Source organism: Leopardus geoffroyi, chromosome E1, assembly GCF_018350155.1.
Source record: "Leopardus geoffroyi isolate Oge1 chromosome E1, O.geoffroyi_Oge1_pat1.0, whole genome shotgun sequence".
Taxonomy (NCBI): domain Eukaryota; kingdom Metazoa; phylum Chordata; class Mammalia; order Carnivora; family Felidae; genus Leopardus; species Leopardus geoffroyi.
Window position 1 is genome coordinate 30,102,142 of NC_059330.1, and position 13,253 is coordinate 30,115,394.

Consider the following 13,253-nt stretch of genomic DNA (forward strand, 5'->3'; position numbering starts at 1 on the left):
CACATTTCCACATAGGAGCCAACGCTTTTGCGAGCATCTTTAAGATTGCAAGGCACAGCGCTGGGTGACAGGGATGTAAACTAGAATAAGACATCATCCTTGAATTGGGGCTCACAGCCCAGCAGGCAGATGGATAAAGATACAGGCAATTACAGTAGGCACAATGCTCCCCGTCGCAGGCAGGTGAACAAGGTGTTGTTCACGTTCTAAGGACCAACAAACTTTGGGAGGGGGACTGGGTAAAGGAAGGGGACGTCTGGTCTGGGTTTCAAAGACTGAGTAGGATTTTACCACCCAGAGAAGGGCATTCTGGGGAGAGAGACCAAGGGTTGAGAGGATGGGCATGATAAGGTAAAGGAGGGATGGTTTGAAGCAGAGGGAAGCAGGATGTGGGGGCTGGGGGCTGGGCTGATATGTGAAAGTCCTTGAATGCAATGCTGAGAGTTGGTTTTTACCTCGTGGGAGCCAGTGAAGGCTCATGAGCAGCAGAATGACATGATCGATTCGTGTTTTAATCTGATGACCGGTGTTGATGTAAGGAGGCTCATGGGAGACATTTAAACCTCACTAGCTCTGCCAACTTTGTTCTTATTCTTGTATTTCAAGTAAGGGAGCTGATTCTTAGAGTGTCCAGTGACTTCCTGAGAGCTGGTTGGTGTAGGTATCACAACCCAGCTGTACCATTTCTGACTTTAATTCCTATAGATTCCGCATGCCTGTGTGACACATGGCCCTAAACCTCTTTGTTTTCTGTGGAGCCCACGGTTTATTACATCTGGGGTGGTCTGGCCAGCTCATTCACCACCAACACTGTGCACAGTAACTTAGATTTCCTGTGAAGGTCTGCCGTACCTGAGAACAGTCACCTTTCCGCATGATTCTTTTCCTTTTTTTTCCTTACTTCCACTCAGTCAACAAGATGAATCTCCTCAGAGTAATTGCTGGATAGTGTTGACGAACACTTGAATCACGTCATCGGACTGCAGCTGTACTGACAGCGGACCCCGAGCTGTCCTGCATACTGTTGCTTTCGCCCTCCTAGGACGCGGCCAGGCCCCTGGAGACCTGGACAGCTGAAGCCGTAGACCCAGAACATGGTCTCTCCCATGGCAGAAAACCTGGTTGTGGGCTCTGCTTTGAAATTCACTCTTGCAACACCAGACCCGCCACTGAGCACCAGCCGTAAATGAAAGCAAAAGCTAGAGTTCAGGCGGAAGCTAAAAGTAATTACACGGCCTTGGCTGACCCTTTCAGGGATAGATTCTTCCATTTATAACAGGGACTAAAACAGAAAAAAACCCACTGGAGGTGGTCAGGGCTGAAACAGTGTTTCTAGCATCTTCCGGGTCACCACTCAGTAACTTATTTCAAATCGTTTTGAATGGTGAGTTCTCACATCCAGGTGTTCCTCTGCCTCACCTGTTTACAAATGTCCTTACCGGTTTTTATTCCATTAGGCCTCAGCATAGAAAAGTAACAAGCATCTCAGGCTTCAGGGTTTTGATTTTTAAAACGAACAAAATAAAAAAGAGGCCAACAAAAAAACCCAGACTCTTAAATGCAGAGAACAGGCTGGTGGTTGCCAGAGAGTAGGTGGGGGGCGCGGGGATGGGTGAAGTAGGTGAAGGGGATTAAGAGCACACTTGTCAGCACACTTGTCGGGACCAGCACTGAGAAATGTATCGAATTGTTGAATCACTGTATCACACACCTGAAACTAATATAACACTGGATGTTAACTACACTTCAACTTAAAAAAAAAAAAAAAAAAAGCATTTGCAAACATTGGATACTGATTATTTAGTTACCTAAAGGTTTTGGTAGCATACAAGGAGAAGAAACAGTTGAAAATGTGTGTGTAGGTCAGGGAGGAGGCTAAATGCTAAATGCTGCCTGGGACTGGAGAATGAAGACGCATTATTTATTTTAGTATTTACTCTATCAAAAAATCTGGCATTAAACCACACAATCCTGGGGTGCCTGTTAAGCGTCTGACTCTCGATTTGGGCTCGTGTTATGATCTCACAGTTCATGAGATTGAGCCCTGCATCGGGCTCTGTGCTGACAGCACGGAGCCTGCTTGGGATTCTCTCTCCCTTCCTCTCCCTCTCTCTGCCCTCCCCTGCTCATTCTCTCTCAAAATAAATAAACTTTAAAAAGCAAAACAAAATCCGCACAATCCAATAATTCTACTGAAAACCAATTTACAAGTAAAAGGCCAAGGAGACCCAATAAAATATATAATTATTATAAATATAAGTACTATATATTTGCAAGATGCAGTCTCACCATGCTGCAATGAAATTTACTTTTAAAATGTATAATTTATCCATAAATTATCTGACTAGTATGAGGAGATAATTGACATGGGAATTTGCATAAAAAAGATTTCATTTTTCAGAAGACATTGGAAATCTCTGACTTTTCTAAGTGTACCCATCATTTCACCTATTTAAAGGGATAAAAATACAGGTTTGAAAGTAGCAGATCAGATCTCTCTCTTTAAAAACAAAACAAAATAAAACAAACTGGTGGCATCATACATGGAAAAAGTGCAAATACTACCAAAGGTTATATTCCCTCTTAGCTTGCTTCCCACAGGCCACCACTGATACCCGTTCTTGACTCCCCTTCCAGATATTTTCCGTACAGACAAAATAGAGAATAGAATAGACTGTGACCTACCAGGAGGACATTCTGTTTTCTCATGGGTAAAATGAGAGAGTACCTGGCTAATTGGGTTGTTCCAAGAATGATATGCAAAGTACTTGACAGACTTTGGAAGGGTCTGCAAATTTTAACTGATAATGGGGTCCTTAACCTGGACTTCACAGACCTCTGCAAAATCTAAGGCTTAGCTTCGGAGTGTTTACAAAGGCCTTGACATTTAGACCTGTGTTTTTACTGGGCAGGCAGAGCCACTGTGCTACGAACTTTTCAAAGGGAGAATGATACCAAAGTGGTTTAGGAGCAGCATTCTAGAGCCTGAGTGCCATTTTCTTGGGGTTGTGCCCCATTTACTGAATGTGCATCAAATGAAGGAGAGGATGGAGACTGTAAGGCAGGATAGAGTTGCCCTTCAGGCTTGCTACCTCTTTCTGGGCCTCTCTCCTGTTCTCGCCTTCCCCCAGAACTGTGCCTACATGCTCCTCCTGGGCCGTGCATTTCTCTCAATGAGCCAACTTGCCTGCACCACTGTGCCAGCCTTCCAGAATTGCCTCCCCGCATTCTCCCATTGTCAAAACTCTGGACCCAGATGCCACACAGGAAAGTTGAACCTCTACTTAAAAATTAAAGACACATCTCATGATCAATGACTTTACAGCAAAGTATGAGTGATGGCTAAGCCCTGAGACTATTTATTTTCATTTACGTATTTTAGTTATTTTTTCTCCCAAAGCACTTTCATGTTAAACAGAGGAAGTCAGAAGACAGCACAGAATACTTATTTCTGCTAGAGAGTTCCCAAGCTTGTTTCCTCCACTGCAAACGTCATGGGTGAAGGCTTCCCATACATGCCACACTCCCACTGGTGTATCCATGGTATTGCACAATTACCTGGCACCCTGGGCATAATTTCACCTCTCCCCTGCTCAAGAAATGCAAGTGAGTGAGAGTTAACACCATATCAATAACCTTGATTTCCTCATGACATTAAAAAAAGGATTTTTTTTTTTTTTTTTTTTTTTTTTTTTTTGGCTAACTTCACTACTTCAGCTTCGGCATCATAACCATTATTTAAACTATTTCCTATACACTTCATAGCGGATAATCACAACACTGGTGTGAGGCTACTCAGATAGTAGAGGCTTAGTTTTCAGTTGTTGAATGGGAGCTGGAGCCAGTTTGAGATGGCAGGTTTTTCTAAGGCTCCTCAAATTATATTCCCTCACTCGCTCATTCATTTTCCATCCACTCCCTCATCCATCCAGCCATCCGTTTGTTCAGGCTCGATGTTGGAAGGAGATGAAAGGGAAACAACATGTGCGAGGGCATGAGGCATGGGATTGTGAGATGAGCCAGGTAAGGTGAGCTGCCGTGTGGTTTTAGCCCTGGCATGGAGAGCGACAGGTGGTGGGAAATGAAGCTGGGAGTGTTAGGGCCTGGTTGTGTAGAGACTGTTAAGGAGTATGGACCATGTAGTCATCACCACATAAAGCTGGTCATGCTCAGACGGAACTCGTAGAAATAGCAAAACCAGATTCTCAGATTTATGTTCCTTAAAATCGTGGCATAGTCCTGGAGAGCGGGGGCCAGTGGGCCGCTCCCATGCACTGACTGGGGGTTGGCCAACTGTCGAGATTCCTACCTGACGTATTGCTTCCCATTATCCACCCCAGCTAGAAATGCAGGGATAAAAACAGACATGCAGGGATCTGGGGGCTGAGGTGTGAGCCTCTGATGCCAGCACAAGTAGCAAGGGTCCGAGGGCCCTCGGCAGGTTACTCTGGTCCCGGGGACATCAGAGTTGAAGGAGCTCCCCTTGTTGACCATCCTCAGCTTCTGCAAACTCCAGAAATCTCACGAGGGTCCTATGAATTGCTCAGATTATGGGCGAGGCGCTTTAACCCCTGAGGTCCCCAGCCTGGGCTTCAGGTCTCTCTGGTGAGTTTTACTAAATGCTGTCGGGGACAGAATAGTGAACTGGGAGCAGGGATCTAGGAATTTTACCTCCGCTCTGTGACCTCAAGAGAGTCCATTTACCTTTCTGGGACTCAGTTTTCTTAGTTTTAAAAGAATAGGTTGGGCCAGATGATCTCTGCTTTTCCTTGGTTGGTAAACTCTAAAACTCTGGTGGGTTTTTTTTTTTTTTTTTTAAATGATATACATATTTCATGGCTGTTTGTGATTTATGGTTTTATTCTTGCTTTTTAGAGCTCACTACATCATTTTATGTAAAACCCTTTCTAAACCTGATTTTACATAGTTTAATTTTTAATGCCTTTTGTTTTTTAATTTTTTATCACTGTTTTACTATTAATGTTTTAAAACAAATGGCCATCTCTTAAGACCATTAAATTTTTTTTTAATGTTTATTTATTTGTGAGAGACACAGCATGAGCAGGGGAGGGGCAGACAGAGAGGGAGCCACAGAATCAGAGCATAGAGAACCCAATGCATGGCCCAAACTCATGAACTGAATAGAATGTGACTTCTCTCCCTAATTTCTCTTTTTCTTACAGCACTTACCATGGTCTACCCTACATTATAGTTATTATTTTTTTAGTCTTTATTTATTTTTGAGAGAGAGAGAGAGAGAGAGAGAGAGAGAGAGAGGCAGAGCATGAGAAGGGGAGGGACAGAGAGAGAGGGAGACACAGAATCTGAAGCAGGCTCCAGGCTCTGAGCTGTCAGCACAGAGCCTGATGCGGGGCTCGAACTCACAAGCTGTGAGATCACGACCTGAGCCTAAGTCAGATGCTTAACCGACTGAGCCACCCAGGCACCCCTAAGACCATTTTATTAAAAATACCAATTAATTTGTTAACTTTTCCTGGATTTTGATTTTCTAGAAGTAGATCACACAACAAGAGCAGAAGATCTGTAAAGTTAAACTTTTTCCTCCAATTTCAACATCAAACCAACACAAACACATTCTTTTATCCTTGTTAATTCCTTACCAAATAACAAAGAATTTACCACCACAGTGTCAGATAAGTTTAACTGCTGAAACACGGAAGGATAAAACGATGAGAAAAGAAGGTCAGTTTAAAAGCATACCTCTAGACACTACTTAACAATGACCAAATAAATTCATTTGGAAATTTTGGGGAAGTTTTGGCAAACTATTTCTATTAAGTAGCTAGAACTATCCAAGTGAAAATAACTCAAGTAGAATTTGCAAGAAATTAGAGTCCCTCTTCCCGACTAACAAAGCAAACAGAATATATCCTCATTCACAGAAACAGTCATTAGGAAAGGTGAAGCCTCCAAGAAGTGTTCTTCCTCCTGTACGGACAAAACCGTGTTAACATCTAGCTCTTTGGAGAAAGAAAAGAATATAGACTTTGCAGAATTCTAGTAGGTTCCCAGGAATAACAAGAAGATGTTATTCTCAGGGCAAAGAAAATGGGAAGTCTGTCATTTGGGGCTTCAACTCTCAAAACTGGCCTGGCTTTTCTCCTGCCTATTGTACTGTCAGTTCTTGTTTTTTAATTATATATTATTTAAGTAACTGTGGCTCCATTTTATGACTCTGAAAACAGCAGAAACACTGCCTTCCTATTTTAGGGAAGAAACTGAGGCCAGAGGGGTTAAGTCCTTGTTCAAGTTCACACAGCTAATAAGTAGACGGACGTGGAAAAAAAATAAACGAGGAGGGGATTGTAACTACTTGTGTTTCAAAAAATAGTGCCTGTTCTTCCCTTAGTAAACTCATGTTTTAGAAAAAAATAGGCATAATAAGATTATTAATATCATGATTTTGTTAACTGGGGATAACTCGGCTTAACAAGGAGGAGTAAGGCTATTTGAGTCTCATTGAAAGAGACGCTGATGAACTTGTGTAAGGCTCTCCTCATTACGGAGCAGTTAGTGACCAGGATTTATTCAGATGCCATGAGGAAAAAGCTTCTGAGCATGTGAAACTTTAAAATGGACTCTTTGAAACAAAACAAGCAAAAGAAGAAAAGATAGACAAACTCAGAAACAGACTCAACTACAGTGAACAAACTGATGGTGACCAGAGAGGAGGTGGTTGGGGTGGGTGTGTGAAACAGGTGATGGGGATTCAGGGGTGCACTTGTCTGCGATGAGCAACGGGTGTTGTATGTACGTGTTGAATCACTATATTGCACACCTGAAGACCATTTATTTATTTATGTTTTTTAGAGACAGAGCGTGAGTGGGTGAGAGGGGCAGAGGGAGAGAGAGAGGATATTAAGCTATGCTCAGCACAAAGCCCAACTCGGGGCTCAATCCCATGACCCTGGAATCAAGACCTGAGTCAAAATCAAGAGTCAGACGCTCAACTGACTGAGTCACCCATCCATCCCCACCTGAAGTTAATATAACGCTGTTAACGATACTGGAATTAAAACATATATATATATATGTCTATGTATGTATGTGTGTATATATATATGTCTATGTATGTGTATATATATGTCTATGTATATATAAATGAATTCTTCCAATGGAAACCTCTAAAATTTTTGGCATTTCCAAAGCAGTTTCATAATCATTGCTTGTGGAAATCAATCCTTTTTTTTTTTTTTTTTTGGCATAAATTTGAAGGAAATATTTATTTTTAAAATAATGTACATAACACTAACAGAAACAAAAATAAAGCAAAATGTTTGCTAGTGATCACTAATACTAACAAATTAAATATTCTTTTCTTTTTTCTTTTCCCTTCCACATTTAAGTCCATGAACCAAGTTGCATCAGTTTTTGTACAAGGTTTGGAACTTAGGGTAAAGGTGTGTTTTGTTTTGTTTTGTTTTGTTTTGTTTTGTTTTGTTGTTTTTGTTTTACCTCGAGATATCCAAATGCTGCAACACCATTTGTTGAAAAGGTTATCTGTTGGCAACAGGATTGCTTTTGCACCTTTGTGAAAAAGAAGTTTGGTGCATGTGTGTGGCTCAAATTCTGGGATCTCTTCTGTTCCACTGATCTTTGTGTCTGTCCTTCCGGCAATGCCACAATGTCTTGGTAACACAGCTCTGCAATAAAGTCTGGGTTCTGGGTAGACTAATTCCGCTCCCCTCCCCCCGCCCCCCTGTATTCTGCTTTTTCAGAATTATTGTAGCTAGTTTAGTTCCTCTGCCTCTCAAAAAAACATTTTATAAAGCCTTGTCTGTATCTACAAAAAAAAATCTTGCTCGCACTTTGATAGGTTATTCTGCAGGGCATAGCATTCTGGGCTGACAATTCTCTTCTTGAAGTGCTGGGAAAATATTGTTCTGCTTCTGGCTGAACTCCACGGTTTCTGATGAGAAATCTGCTATCATTTGAACTGTTTTTCTCCTGTGGTTCAGGTGTTGTTTTTCTCTTGTGTTCCAGATTTTTCTTGTCTTCAGTTTTTAGAAACTTGACCATTTTGTGTCTTGGTGTGGATTTTTTTGGTTGGATCTGGTTTGGGGCGTGCTCAGCTATTTGAATCTGTAGGTTTTTGTCATTTGCCAAAACTGGCAAGTTTTCAGCCATCATTTCTTTAAGTACTTTTCTAGTACTGCCCTTCTCTAGTACTCCCCTCTTTCTGCTACTCTAATGACATGAATGTTAGATCTTTTGTTATCATCCCTCTGGTGTCTTAATGCTCCATCTACTTTCTCCCAGTCTGTTTTCTCTTTGTTCTTCACACTGGTAATTTCTACTTTTCCATCTTCCAGCTCACTGATTTTTTCCCCCACTGCCCCTTCCATTCTGCTGTGGGGCATACCCACTGAGGCTGGTATTTCGCCTACTGCATTTTTCAGTTGTACTGTCTGCATTTAGTTTTTCTTTCCACTTGACATTTCTTTGCTAAGACTTTCTGTTACTCTGCTTGGGCTTTTTATTTTTTCATTTGTTCCGAGCATGGATGTAATTGCCTATTGAGGCATTTGTATCATGGCTGTGGACTCTTGCATTACACCCTAACATCCCTGTTATTCTGTGGTTGGTCTTTGTTGATTGTCTTCTTTCATCCAGTTTGAGACCATCCTGGTTCTCCCACTTTGGGAGTGATTTTCAATTGAAGGCCAGACAATGTATTTTTTTGCGAGACCCGGCTGTTTCATAAAACCTCTGTTTTTGAGCTGGCCTTTTCTAACAGCACCTCAGTGTTTTTCGCTATATTTTGTAGGAAGAATAGGGAAAATTCTGTCTCCTCCATCTTCTGGTAAATTCTGGTTGTCTCTGAGTGAGATTTTGAGATTACTGCAATGCAGCTGGGTCCTTGGAATCTCATAGGATGGGGACACAAATTCTAAGATGTAGACTTAAAAAAAGTTCTTAACAGCATTTACCTTTCTTTGTTTCCAAGCAGCATGATCTCGTGAGTTCCTCCCATCCCCAGCTATTAGTCAGTGTTAATTCCTGTGGTCAAACCTAGTCCAAAGGGGGAGTGGAAACTTTTTTGTATCAATTTAGCCATCTCCACAGAATCCACTATGCTAATCGCTCAGGGGCTGGTTACCTTTATAACCAGGAAGGATACCAATACCATAGACGACCTCCAAATTTAGTTCCCTCTTCATTTTTTACCTGGCATACATATTTTTGAAATAGGTAACAGAAATGAAACCTTTTACTAATCCAATAACCTAACCTTGGTATCTCTGATCCTCTCTTCCGTTTCTTTCCCACAAAATCTATGAGTTGAATATAGTTTTGGAGATAAAGAATCTGATTGCTCTCTTCCTCCACTGCTAGGATAATACGAGAGCATATTCCTGGTGGGTCCGTGTAAGAGCTCCCATCATCTTCACGGGTGCCTTTATCCTAATCCACTAGGAATTTACAGCTCAGCTAATGCATAATAGGAACCCAGGCTTAACCAGATGTCTTGAAGAAAAGAAATGGAGGGAATAAAGTTAACAAATACGTATGTAGGGAGGTAAAAATCTTATAAACACCTACAGCAATTTTCAGAAAGACACCCAGAATGTTGTGATGGGCCAAACAATATATGTGGCTATTTATTCTTTATAAAATGCTCTTCTAGAAAGTTCATTTTGAAAATATAGTTTCTGTCATTGCACTCACTGAAAAGGGTCTCTGGACGCTTTGCTGAACTCCAGCTCTGATATTATTCCAGCCTAAATTGTGTCTGACATAGGCACAGGAGGGTCAAAATAGCCTATAGTTACTATAGCCAATAATTCTTGTGAAAGTGTTCCAAATTATTTCCTATCTTACATTTATTCCTCTGATACTTTGATAGTTCTGAGCTGGAAGAGATTGGACTCCCCCCTTTTAAAAAGATTTTTTTAATGTTTATTTATTTTTTGAGAGACAGAGAGAGACAGAGCGTGAGCAGGGGAGGGGCAGAGAGAGAGGGAGACACAGAATCTTAAGTAGGCTCCAGGACAGCTGTCAGGACAGCTCAGAGCCTCACGTGGGGCTTGAACTCACAAACCGTGAGATCATGACCTGAGCTGAAGTCAGATGCTTAACCGACTAAGCCACCCAGGCACCCCGAGATTGGATTCCCCTTAATTTGAGTCCACGGGTTTAGAAGTCACAATCAACTACAAAGAATCTATTGATCATAAGTAAGCTTTGACCCACAACTGTAGAACAACAAAAGCCTGAATATGTTTTAATATAAGCGGAGGTTTAGTATGACGTTATGGGTATAACTTTCGAGGAATATGTGTCCTGGCTTCATCACTTACTAGCTGTGTAACTTGGTCGACTTCTTAATTTTCCTCATCTAAAAACTAAGGATAGATCCTGCCTCATAAAGATAAGATTGTTGAGAATATTAAATGAGAAAATGTACACAAAATGTACATTAGCTTGGGCGTATAAGAGCTCAGTAAATACTTCTATTACTGCTGCCACTTCTATATTTCTCACATAAAACAGTCTAAGAACAGCTCTGTTCAAAATGCCGTGTTTGGTAGACTGTTTTTATCAAATACAAATTTTCCTTACCCTAATAGAATAATTAAACCTGTTCCAGATTTCATGCCCATGACCGGGTTTGAAGGCAGATACTATTAGACACTTTTAACCCATCGAATGTTTATTTCTGGAACCCCTGAGCTAGGGAATCATCCACATTTCCTCCTCCCCTGCCTTTTTTCCCTCGCCATGTTTATTTGGTCCTATGCCAGAAACTTCTTGGGGGTAATTCAAATTAGCATCCATTACAGATCAATCTAGAAAAGGTTGGTTATTTATTGTCAGGCGGATACATGAACCTTGGCAGTTTTAGAAACCAGAGCTAAAACGATCTTATAAAGTTCCAGTTAAATCAACACAGTGATGTGCTAGGTCTCATGATGACTTTCATGAAATTACCTCTGAAATGCTAAGTATTTTCTCACTCAGAACCTCATTCTAACTCTATAACTTATACCAAAGATTACACTGTACCTGCGCTTAGCCTTATAAGTCTTACAAAAGCCCTTGGCCAAAAGCAATAAAATTTGACCTGACCTAATCCGGGAGTTGCAATGGATAATGTGTGTATTTTTCATTCAATAATTTAATGTGGAAATTCACTGCATGTGTCACATATTCCCCATCTTAAAGAGAGAGCTTTTATGGTTCTAATGTTACGCAGAAATTACATACGTAAACACTCTTGTCATGTAAGACTCCTCACTTTCCTGATAGCTTCAGTAAGCGCTACAAAAGACTCCTTTGGAGAAAGTTGCTATTTCATATAGTGTGGGAGCCCCCTGCGTGAAATTCACCCACTAGAGTCACAGGAATGATGGCAACAGATATTTTTTTCCCTGGTCCCTGGAAGACCTGAAATAATTGGCCCACTTGGGCCTACTGCATTATTCTGTCCTATTTGTCAATACAGGAAAAACACCGTGGACATCAACAGACAAGTTTTGTTCTCTTCCTCTCTTAGGTGTACCCTGGAGCTTTTCTTCTCCCGTGCGTGGCATGCTACGTGTCTCTCGACCTGGCCTTTTTCCTTAAAGGGCATCCCTTTGGAGCACTCTTCTGTCTGACAGCTCTCTTTCCTTCGCTTTTTCTTCTCTTGACTCACGGTTTCCCCCTGTGTCCCATGAAATTTATTTTTTTTTCTTTTGATCCTTTTATTACATTTGTTTTGAGTAGATCCACACGGTTCAAAAATCAAAAGGTAGAATTGGTGATACAGCACTAAGTGTCCGTAAGTCCTCTCTGCCATCCGCCCACAACCCTCATCTGCTCTCTCTCCGCAGGCATCCACTGTTCTTGGTGTCTTCTGTATCTTTCAGAGTTTCTTTGTTCACACTCAAACAAGTCTGAATGTAGAGTCTCCTCGCCCACCATTTTAACGTAACAGGAAGCCCACTATATGTATTCTTCCAACCCTTTTTAAATGAATTAATTAATGTGTTTATTATTTTAAAAAAATTTTAGTGTTTATTTTTGAGAGAGAGAGAGAGACAGGGAGAGAGAGAGACAGAGAGTGTGAGTGGGGGAGGGGCAGAGAGGGAGGCAGACACAGAATCCAATGCAGGGTCCAGGCTCTGAGCTGTCAGCACAGGGCCAGACGTGGGTCTCGAACCCACGAACCGTGAGATCATGACCAGAGCCAAAGTCAGACACTCAACCAACTAAGCTACCCAGGTTCCCCAACCTTTTTTTTTTTTAAACTTATCTTGGAGATCTTTCCATATAAATGCGTAATGAGATTCCACATTCTTTCCTATAGCTTCTGTATGTGTATGTGTATGTGTATGACAATTTAACTAGTCCTCCATTGATGGAGTTTCTGTATTTTATACTGCATGTGACGCAATTTACTCTTACAAACAATGCTGATACGAATAACCTTGTGCATATTTCATTTTAGAAATCTCTAAGCATATCTGTAGGATAAATACTCCTAATAAGGATTGCTGGGTCAAAAGTTGTTTGCAGTTGTAATTTTGATAGATATTTCCAAACTGCCCTCCATAAAGGTCATAAAAATGTATTCTTCCATTAGCATTATGTGAAAGTGACAGTTTCCTGGACCCTGATCTACAGAGTGTGTATTAAAACTTTTGAATTTTTGCCGTCCTGAAAGGTGAAAATTGATACCTCAGGTTCGTTTTAAACTGCATTTCTTTTATAATGGGAGAATCTGAACTTCTTTTTATATGCCATCTGTGTTTCTTTCTCTATGAACTGTCTTTCCCTCATTTTTTTCTTATAGACTTCAAAAGCTATTTATATATCAGAAAGATGAGCCTCTGCCTCTTGTACGAAATGGTGTCTTTTTTGTGGTGCTTGTAGTTGTTTCTGCTGAAGACAGTTTTTTAAAATGAGGTTGATTTTACTCTAGATCTTGAATCATGGTAATAAAGGCCTCTCCCTACTCTAGTTATAATGGATTTCTCCCAGTTTGTTTTTCAGAACAGTTACGATTTCATTTCATTTTATTTTTACATTGAAGTCTCTGATCCCTTTACAATTTATGCTGCAAGACACTATGAGACATGGATCCAATCACATTTTATTTTCTCCGTTAAGTAGCCTTCTTGTTGAATTCTACATCTTCCCCCTACATACTTGTGATACTACTTTTATCTTATAGTAAATTCCTGCATTTAGAGCTACCTATGGAATTTCTCTTCTAATCCACTGGCATATTATGTACCAGTGCGGCA

General features: G+C 40.9%; 1 protein-coding gene and 1 long non-coding RNA gene across 3 annotated transcripts in view; one reads left to right on the plus strand and one right to left on the minus strand.

Annotated features, from left to right (window-relative positions):
- LOC123603421 overlaps positions 1 to 1,558 on the plus strand; it is a 30,578-nt gene extending 29,020 nt beyond the window's left edge. Inside the window, exon 4 of the long non-coding RNA XR_006714873.1 lies at positions 912 to 1,558. This is a non-coding gene — a long non-coding RNA (uncharacterized LOC123603421). The remainder of the gene's footprint in view (positions 1 to 911) is intronic.
- Positions 1 to 13,253, minus strand: part of ANKFN1 (ankyrin repeat and fibronectin type III domain containing 1) — a 304,247-nt gene that overhangs the window by 90,992 nt on the left and 200,002 nt on the right. The gene's annotated exons all lie outside the window — the stretch shown is intronic.